An 8,244-nucleotide genomic window follows, 5' to 3' on the forward strand; every position below is an offset into this window, starting at 1 on the left:
AGAATATGTGTTATGAGTCTCTTCAGGTATTGTCAAAGCAGAATATGTCTTATGAGTCTCTTCAGGTATTGTCAAAGCAGAATATGTCTTATAAGTCTCTTCAGGTATTGTCAATTTAACGGTGTACAATTTTCCAACACTTTGGCAATTAAGTTTAAAATTTTCGCCAGATATATAGACACTCTCAGAAGGAAAAACAACTTTCTTACCAGCATTAACAATTTTCTTCACTGATAGCAAATTCAAAGTCAAATCCGGTACAATCAACACTTCCAGTTTTATCATCGTAGAATCGTTTGAGAGTCGCATCAATTCCTTTTGCTTGGCTTCCAGATCTTGTCCATTGGCGACTTTAATCCTAATGGGGAACTTTAAATTCTCAATGTTCGTGACAAACGGAAACAGATCCGTCTTAACAAGATGGTCTGTGCAACCTGAGTCCAAAATAAAAGTGATTTCGTTCTCAAGTTCACTTTTTCTGGTAAAAGCACAACATTCATCATTATTTACAGCTACGAAGGTTACCTCTTCACATGTAAAACCTTTCGTTTTAGATTCTCTCGATTTATTTTCCCGTCGATAACCTCCTCTCGATAGCGGCTTGTGATCGCGCTTTTTAGGGCAATTCGCTAACAAATGTCCAGATTCACCACATCCGTAGCACTTCCTTTCGAAAAATTTACTTAAGCGAGATAGCATCTATCGTCCAGTTTTAGCATCTCGAACATAGTCAATATGGCGATCCGTGACGCAGTTAATCACCAAGTTCTTCGCTTTCTTTTCCGCTTCTTTATCTGCTGTTGTTTTTGCTTCCCATTCTTCTTTCAGAGTGTGCTCAATTCCCATTTCTTCTAAAAGGCACACAACTCTAAATTTCCAGTTTTTATAGTTTGAGTCGTCCAACTGGGGGTACACGGTTGACGACGCCATCTTAACCTTTCAAGGATACTGGTCAAACCGACTCGGAGCGAACACTACACGATTCCCGAATACTTTCACGGAAATACAAGGTCTGGGCCCATAACCTGTTGGGGTAATATAATAAAAAGAGTTCAATAGGTTGAACACATATATTATTAGATAAATAGAACAATCGACATGACCGAAGGATGTGCTAGGCGCTAACTCACTGATAACCTATAACGGATAACCACCTATCAATATACAATGTCCAAAGAGGTTATTCCTGACATAACATAAACAAGCAGCAATAGCATCAAAGGGTTAGCGGAAGGTAGACGAAAGTATAAACAAAACAGATGAAATACTAGGAAAATATGAATATGGACGTTTATATCCCACCATGGGAAAAATACTGAAGGGAATATCTCCCGGCTTAATGACGTAGACCTACGAATCATGACTTTATTTGTAATCTTGATAATCACTGTAGAAGGCCATCAGGTCTGCATTTATGAGTTATACCGGTTTTTGTAAATTAATGACCCAATTTATTCCATCAAGTATAAAAAATTAAAGAAAAAAAGAAATGAAAGATACTTACATTTAATATACTCAGAAAATTTAATCTTCAACGTAATTATTTTGTAGAATATAGTATTTATTTTTTAGAATTACATCTTTAATTTTTTCATTCAATATGTAATGGGCACGCTCCAACGAAGGAAGACCCTATGTTTGGCGGTAAAATGGTATATATATATATATATATATATATGTATGTATGTATGGTACACATATGGTACACTTACATGTTTCCTATAGCATATATCTTTCTATAGCATTAAGTTAATCACTTTGACTAATCGTTTATTTAATTTTAAACGCTAACTTTCTCAGCGTTTTAACTTAAAAAATCTTGATATCCGAAAACTATTCCTTCCTTGGTATTGAACTACCAATGAGAAACTCTATTAACCTAATAACCGTGTAACCTAATCCTATATTATTAACCATCTCCTGTCCAGCCGATTCCCGAAGAATAACAATTAAATGTTTCATGTAAGATTTTTGAATGGATAGAAAGATATATGAAAAATAAATATTATTAGATCTGTTTAATACTAATTTAGAGTATGTATTTATATTCACATGATCATCATTAATTCAATTGTTTTCCTTTTATTTTATTATTTATATACATAATCCCCTTCCCCTTCCCCTGAACGAGTTCAAATTTGCAACAGAAGCCAAGAGACCAACGATCAATCCATGACCATAAAATCTTTATCATCCGCCAGATACCTCAATTCATCATATTAAGAAGAAATAAATCCTCTAAATTAAAATTAAATAACACACTAACTATCATAATCAACCTTTGGCTCTCCTCCCCATATAAACGATTTACATACCAATTTCTGTAAATATAATTTTATTTATTTATATAGTCTATTGAATTAACTTACAGAACCAGTTTTGTCAATTTCTATCTTCTACATGCTATGATTTCAATCCAGACTACAATGACTGTACAATGTGGTTTTCAAATCAGATGTGATGAGTTTTCTGACTTGAAAATGGAGGACTATAATCGGCACGAAATATAATGTTGGCTAAAGTAAAATAATATGATTGAGATGGATACCCTATGTTTTGATAATCTTCAAATTATCAATTTTTTAAAATGTGGAATTTATACTAAAATTGGTATAAAACTTATTTTTTTACGCAGTCTTTGTAGGAGTAGTGCTCATCAATATTTAAAGAGCAATTGGAATGACAAATAATTTCTTGAGGTTTCTGATCTTACCTTCAACATCAGTTATAATAATCACTAACTTACCACACAGTTAATGTCCGAACAAAGGAAATTAACATAAAGTATTATTTCTTAATGATGCCCCTTAAAGATAGAAGTGATAAACAAATAACTTCTTAAACACTGAAATTAATTATTAAATCCATCCTCGAAACAGCTAAGTACCGTGGGAAAGTGAGATGAGGGATAAATTGCTAACAAATGTGCATAATAAGCGACTTGATATCAACAAATCTACCATTTATTTTGTTCACATAAAAGATGATATTCACTCCAATTAGAAGAAAAATAATTACAATATTTAGAATTTGTCAGGTAAATTAACGTCTTGGGAAAAGTGTAGGAAGGGAAAACCCACAACAGAGGATGAGACGTATTATTAAATTAGTTATTCACTAAACCTTGATTTTGTTGTCAACATGTTTTCATTCTTTTCTAAAAAGGACACCTGGCATTATATTACAATGACAATTAATAATGTAAAGCTGTAAATAATTAGGTGTTCTTGAATGGTTTAACGACCTTTATAAAATGCAAGGTGCGATTATTTTGTAAATATAGTTATTTTGGCTGTACTGAAATATGCTCTCTGCGTTAGCAATGAGCAAACGTAATAGCTTAGAATGAAGACTCACACAAAAAGTACTTTAGAATTAATTAGAAAATGAAGAGAAAGGCCAGCGCCTCAGTACTCTTCTGGATGGATCGTAAGGGTTAGGTGCTTCGCAAACCGAGCGAGATTTGCACCTTACTCGCCATGTGCATCCTACTCATCTAACTCGATATTTTGTCCGCACACGAGGTGAAGTTTTCGTCTTGAGCGAACTTCTGTAAACAAAATCGAGCATTCTTTTCTAGATTTTTTTTTTTTGAGTGGTTTTTCTACGATTTCAAACGTTTCAATTTTCCGACTAATTAGAGGTAGGCTAAAATCGAAAAGAGTTAAAATTTTCAAGCATTTCTTTACTTTTATTCTAATAACTCGTGAAGTGCTGAATAGATTTTTCCTGTTTGAAAATTTTTACGAATTTATAGATGTAGAACAAAATGAAAACGAGTGTGAAAATTGTTGTGACTATTCTATTCCTTTTTCGCTAATATTTTGGAAATGGCTTATTGGATTCATTTGTTTCCAACGATTTTTCGAATTTATGGATGTAGGCCAGAAAGAAAACGAGGGTCTAATTAATGATAATCTAATAATTTTGAACGTTTGTCAAGTAGCCTAAGAAGAATTTTATACCATCGGTTGAGGTCATTTCTTGCCTTGTGTGGCTTGCCCATGTCAGTCTTTGGCCTGAATAGCGTTCTATGACAGAATTTGGTATTGTAAAACACTGTAGGACAAGAGTCGTGTTTGAATGAGAATATGGAAAATAGTGTTTTCAATTTCATTTTCCATTGTTTGGCGCAGCAGTCATCTAGGTGCTCTTGGATAGCTTGGATTGATAGGTACAATTTAGCTTTAAAAAAAAAAATCGGTTCAGGTGACATACGAAAAATTAATAATTGTTAATTCCTGAAATTTTATTTTAATTCTTGTAAAAATAATATATACGGAAGGAAGAGAGGGAGGGGAGGTTACCTACAGGGTACCACCCTATTCTAACCATCGCGTGGGACGAGTGGAGGTGAAGTTTTTATTTCTTGGGACCACCACAAAAATAAATGTGGATACATTTGTAAATTCTCTGCAATGATTTGTTCTTGTCAGTCTCTAATTCTCCCGCCTCTCAAAAACTGGCACTCCGGGTAATTATCCGGTTGAACTCTTTATAAATCAGGGCCTGATAAATTATAAGCTAACACTGAAACGTTTGGTGTCAGAAGAATACCTGAACACAAAAGCCTCACAAGGGAGTGGGAGTAATTGGGATGAGATAGCTTTTTGTGGTGTATAATGGTATCGTCTACAATTACTTGTGACCCTAATAAATAAATCAAAAATAAAATTAAGAAATATAGATATAAGGAAGTGTTACGCTTCGACATTTATCGGGTCTCATTTCGCCTGATATATTTAAATTCGTAATTAAGCGCTATAGGATCTTTATGACAAAATTCCATTTCTCACTATTACTCTTCCATGAACTAATATTTTTAGAATAGGAGGGGGCATTTTAAACTTCTACATTTTAAAATCTAGCAATATATATTGTGCATTTGTTGATTTCATAGTTTATCTAAATATCATGGGAGCTGTAACTCTACATAGGAAAAAAAAATAAATGAGATAAATTAGGGTTCACTTGTTCTCACTGCTGATTTTTTAAAATTAATAATAATGCAAAATACGATAGATAATCTGTATACAATTATCCTTAGTAATTTGTAATAGTAATAATTGATCATAATAGTCATAATTACTAAACAACTCTATTTTTATTCTTGTAAAAATAGAACAATCATATGAAGTTCACTCATGTAGAATTATTGCATCTCATTTAAAAACTTTAGGTCTACCGATGTACATTGAATTGATATTGAGGTTTTCCGTCACTGCAGTGTCCGAAAATGTGTTTTTCTATAGAGATGTAGCGCTAAAATGGCTCTAACGATTTCGATGACACTTTTTAGAATCTCCTCCTTGAATTCATCAAAGATTTCCTATATAGCACAGAGAAGAAACAACAAGAAAAAAGTTTATGTCAATAAGAAAACTTTATCTCCATATTAACCCAAAGCTATACATATATCATAAGAAGTACATATTTATTGTAATATTCTCTACTGAACTCATCCGAATCGGATCAGTATTAGAAAAGTCACCGCGTATTGGAATTTGCTTCCATGATTTTGAAAGTAGTTTTGGTGGTTTCCATGAAAAACTATCTATTTTTTATTAATTTTTCTAGTAATTTTAAAACTATACATCTTTTAGAACGTTGCAGAAAGTCGTTTGATATATTAATTTAATTGCCTAATAAGCTAAACTAAAATAGCACTAAAAATAATCAAAAGATCGTTTGGGAAACAATTATTACATTATTAGCAGCCAAAGCAGTAAGGATAGTCCTGTAACTGGACACAACAAATATTTTCTTTTCTTTCTCGTGTGCATTTTTACTAATACCTCGCGTGTCCTGAATAATTTCTTGGACGAGTTTTCATGGCATGTTTAGTGTTATGATTCTTGTTTTGAAGGACGAGGGCGAATATATGGGAAACATAAGATCCTTCTTTTTTAACCTTAGACAAGAACTGTTCATCATTTTGACGGTCAGCCGGTAGGGTTATAACCAAGGCCCGGATTTTTATGCATTCATATTTTGTTTGCGTGTATTTTTTTCGATCAAAATTCTATACAAATCAGTGTACCCAGATGTAATTAGCCAATCTTTATTTTGCATACCTGATGATAAATGTATATATTTTGAATATTAGAACTATTTCTATTGAATGTTTCGCTTAATGTTGCAGGGCTTCCATCAGGGCTTTAAGACTCGAAATAAGAGCGAAAATGTAAGTAATATTTTAGTTGGATATAATTTAAAAAAATTAAATAAAAATAACAAATTAAATGCAACAATGAAGACGAAATTTCAGATTACACGCGGTCCATTTCCATTTCATTAGACTACTTCTAACATTAGTATGGATTTTTCCATTTCTCGAAATTCCATTTCTTTTTCATGCTCGTTTTTAGCATCACAACCCACCTTAAACTAAGTTTGTTTTTTCCTTTCCTCACCAGTTTTAATGTTTACTATTTTTAAATTGCCAAAAGTAAGTACGTCAATTAATAAAAGTTACAATCTTGGATTGACCTGTATAATACCACAAAGATGTAACAGTTTTTAGAATTGATGGAACAATCGTTTTTAGCAACTATTGCTATAACATATTTCAAACGAAAGAAAATCACACGAAAACATATTTTAAGCTAAAGAAAATTACGTATCGATGAACAAGATAATAAGTTTCTGTAAAGTATATAACTTGATCGGGATTGTTTTAATATTACATGACATTTTCTAACCTATTAAAATGTAAACGCATTACCATAGTAATTTGCTTGTCAAGAGGAATGAAACAACTGTATGAACGCATGTTGATTATTACACTAATTAAGTATCTCAGTTTCCGTGAATTTCTAAATCGTAAACTTTTTTTTTTTGTTTATGTTATGTCTTCAACCACCCCATAAAATTAATAATTACTTTGTGATTACAGAACATGGTATTAATGAATTAAGGCCTAAAAATAATTAATAATTGGAAAACGATTTGTTTAAAAGTTCCTTCTAGGGTAATCAATTATAAATTATAATGAATGAGAAAGAATCACCTCCTCATTCTGTGATTACAAGATGGGCTCATGGATTGAGCTAGCCGTATTTTACATGTGATAGTTGAATAAATTTTAAACTGTCGTCCATGAAATTTTTGGAATAGGTGGAGATGAGACACTGACTAAAGAAAAGGTAAATGGAATAATGAATAATACATTGTTAATCTATAACATTAATTTCATTTGTACCCATCTTATTTTATTTTATCTGAAGCAATTTCAGGAAACAACTATTGTTTGACGAACAATTTAAAGAAAATACATTTCATCTACCAATCCGAAAAGGAGAAACATTGGAAGAAGTTTTTATTAAAAATTCGGGACTGGCCATTCTAGAAGACGTTAATATTAAATGGAAACGACTCAATTGTCTTTATTGACATTGAACGAAATTCTATAATGATACTACAAAGGATTTACTGAATTCAATTCAAAAATGAATTTTAATTCATAATATATTACTGACTAATTCATTTGTGTTTTATTTATATTGTCCATCATGTCAATTAGTTTTTAAATACTACATTCACAGTTTCTTATGTATTTCCATATACTATTACGTATTTTCTGGTTTCTTATATTTTATAATTATTTTCCTATTAATTTTAAAAGTTAAATACTTATAGTTTTTCAATCCAATTCTTGTCGTTTTTCTTCTGTGTTACTAATTGTAAGATTTTATATTTTAGAAAGCGTGTCATATTATATTTTTAACTGTTTAGTAAATCAGTCGTTTTAAATATTCACTTATTTTGGTTTATAAAAGAGAAAAAAAAATGAAATAATTTATTTTTAATTTGTATTCTCTTCTCCTATTCAGAACCTTTTGTACGCACACTTGTATATTTTAATTGTTTTATTGTCCATTTAAAATGTTTTAGCTGCATGTTTCATATTTTTCACATCATATATTACAGGTTTTTATTGTATATTATATGTCATATTTTTTTTTCACTGCATAAAACTCCGGGCCTTGGTTATAACTGTCAGTAAATATTTTGTATTGTTTAAATCAAATATATTTTATATTTATTTTAAATTTAAATGCGCTTCTGTTTAAATCTATTTCATACTTTAATAAATTATGAAATGAAATGAAAATAGCCTTTTATTTATGCTATTAAATTAAATCATTACTAAATATTTTGTATTGTTTAAATCAAATATATTTTATATTTATTTTAAATTTAAATGCGCTTCTGTTTAAATCTATTTCATACTTTAATAAATTA

The 8,244-nt window shown here is 30.9% G+C and overlaps 1 protein-coding gene and 1 long non-coding RNA gene across 2 annotated transcripts in view; one reads left to right on the forward strand and one right to left on the reverse strand.

Annotated features, from left to right (window-relative positions):
* Nucleotides 1–8,244, reverse strand: part of LOC106683834 (ABC transporter G family member 23) — a 44,701-nt gene that overhangs the window by 18,658 nt on the left and 17,799 nt on the right. The gene's annotated exons all lie outside the window — the stretch shown is intronic.
* On the forward strand, nt 6,032–7,472 carry LOC106683835 (uncharacterized). Its single transcript, XR_001343600.2, has 3 exons — nt 6,032–6,184; nt 6,896–7,145; nt 7,227–7,472. It is a non-coding gene; the product is annotated as an uncharacterized lncRNA (long non-coding RNA).

The sequence above is a fragment of the Halyomorpha halys genome, unplaced genomic scaffold (genome assembly GCF_000696795.3).
Source record: "Halyomorpha halys isolate HHAL.00 unplaced genomic scaffold, Hhal_1.1 Scaffold519.1, whole genome shotgun sequence".
In the NCBI taxonomy this organism is placed as follows: Eukaryota; Metazoa; Arthropoda; class Insecta; order Hemiptera; family Pentatomidae; genus Halyomorpha; species Halyomorpha halys.